Source organism: Dipodomys ordii, unplaced genomic scaffold (assembly GCF_000151885.1).
Source record: "Dipodomys ordii isolate 6190 unplaced genomic scaffold, Dord_2.0 Scaffold898, whole genome shotgun sequence".
In the NCBI taxonomy this organism is placed as follows: domain Eukaryota; kingdom Metazoa; phylum Chordata; class Mammalia; order Rodentia; family Heteromyidae; genus Dipodomys; species Dipodomys ordii.
The window spans coordinates 10,825-13,138 of NW_012268114.1; the positions used below are offsets into that span (position 1 = coordinate 10,825).

Sequence of the window (2,314 nt, forward strand, 5' to 3'; positions counted from 1 at the left end):
ATAAGCAAAAAGAAAAAAAGCCGGAAGTGGTGCTGTGGCTCAAGTGGTAGAGCGCTAGCCTTGAGCTGAAGAGCTGAGGGACAGCGCCCAGGCCCAAAGTTCAGGCCCACGACCGGACCCAAAAAAAAAAAAAAAGGAAAAAAAAATGAAGTAAGCTGATCTAAAAAAAAAGGAGTGGCTCCTGTGGAAAACAGGTGGAAAAAGTGGAGGGTTTTACAAGCCAAGACCTCATGGGTAAAACCTCAGAGGTGAGAAACGGGTGTGTTTGAAGGTGGGCATGGGACAGATGTAGAGGAGTTAGGAATGAATCTGGAATGATGAGGTCCAATGGTGAAGAGTTTTGAATGCCAGGCTGAAGAGCTGAGAATTCATCATAGGGAAATAAAACCACTCCAGAATTCAAGCCAAGGAGAGAGGTATGAATGTACACAAATTTTTCCTCTTAGAAAATCTTTTTCTGACCTGGGTACCAGTGGCTCATGCCTATAATCCTAGTTACTCAGGAAGCTGAGATCTGAGGACCATGGTTCAAAGCCAGACTGGGCAAAAAAATCTTCATGAGACTCTTAACTCCAATTAACCCCTCAAAAACTGGAAGTGGAGGCTGGGAAGGTGACTCAGTGGTAGAGTGCTTGCCTTGCATGCATGAGGCCCTGAGTTCAATTCCTCAGCAGCACATAAGCAGAAAAAGCCAGAAGTAGCACTGTGACTTAAGTGGTAGAGCGCTAACCTTGAGCTGAAGTGGAGCTGTGGCTCAAAGTGGTAGAACACTAGCCTTGAGCAAAAGAGCTCAGGTACAACACTCAGGCCCTGAGTTCAAGCCCCACAACCAACAAAATCAAAACACCTTTCTACTCCTTAAAGATAGGTTAGAGGGGCTGGGGAAGGTGGCTCAGTGGTAGAGCGCTTGCCTTGCATGCCTGAGGCCCTGGGTTCGATTCCTCAGCACCACATAAGCAAAATGAAAAAAAGCCCGAAGTGGCGCTGTGGCTCAGGTGGTAAAGTGCTAGCCTTGAGCTGAAGAGCTGAGGGACAGCGCCCAGGCCCAGAGTTTAGGCCCCACGACCGGACCAAAAAAAAAAAGATGGATTGGAGTTTGAGACACAGCAAATACTCCAGCCACTATATGCAGTGTAATTAAAGTTTAGCTAACAATCACAGAATTCAGCACTGGAAGGCACATTTGTTTGTTTATTGACAGGTTCTCACTACATAGTCTAGGCTGGTATGCCAGTCTCCCAAATGCTGAGATTACACTTTCCTGCCTGAGAGGTGTAATCTCAAATGCTGAGATTACAGGTGTGTACCTTCAAACTCAGCTGGCAGGCAATTTTGAGGTCACTTTGTGTGTGTGTGTGCAGGCAATTTTGAGGTCACTTTGTGTGTGTGTGTGTGTGTGTGTGTGTGTGTGTGTGTGTGTGCTGTGGTCTGAACTTAGGGCCTTGTGGGTGCTGTCCCTGAGCTTCTTTTGTTAAGGCTAGCACTCTATCACTTGAGCCACAGCACCATTTTCAGCTTTTTCTTTTTGTTGTTGTTGAGGTTTTTGTTTGTCGGTCGTGGGGCTTGAACTCAGCCTGAGAGCTGTCCCTGAGCTCTTCAGCTCATGGCAAGTGCTCTACCACTTGAACCACAGCGCCACTTCCGGTTTTCTGTGGTTTATTGGAGATAAGAGTCTCACCAGTTTTCCTGCATGGGCTGGTTTTGAACTGCATCTCAGATCTCAGCCTCCTGAGTAGCTAGGATTATAGGCGTGAGCCACCGGTGCCCAGCTATTTCCAGATATTTCTAAGTAGCTTATTGGAGATAAGAGTCTCGTGGACTTTCCTGCCCAGGCTGGCTTTGAACCATGATCCTCACATTTCAGCCTTCTCAATAGCTAGGATTACAGGTATGAGCCTGGCTTGAGATCACTTGTTTTTACAGAGAGAAATGAGGTTCTGGGAGCCCCATATCCAATTATTGAGCCATCTGCTAAATGTTTGTAATCCTCCATTCTACCTTCTCCTAATCCACTTCTCCAGATGTCATTTCTCAGACTGGCATTTAATGATCTTATACCATTATCTCATTTTACAGATGGGGAAGCTAAGGCAAAGGTGGTACATGGTAGAGGTAGGATTTGGTGGCTACATGATACACGATGAAGTCTGGCCAGACATATTGTCTTAGCTTTTATGCCAAACTGTCCTTCTGCTCCTCAGTGTCAGTTGGGGCTCCCAAATATCCCCTTCTCTCCTTCACTTTTTTTTGTGAGTTGTGGGGCTTGAACTCTGGGCCTGGGTGCTGTCCCTCAGCTCTTCAGCTCAAGGCAAGC

At 46.6% G+C, this 2,314-nt stretch overlaps 1 protein-coding gene across 1 annotated transcript in view; it reads right to left on the reverse strand.

The window, feature by feature from the left end:
• Nucleotides 1-2,314, reverse strand: part of LOC106001932 (zinc finger protein 771-like) — a gene marked incomplete at its 5' end in the record, with an annotated part of 13,579 nt that overhangs the window by 10,704 nt on the left and 561 nt on the right. The window lies entirely within an intron of this gene.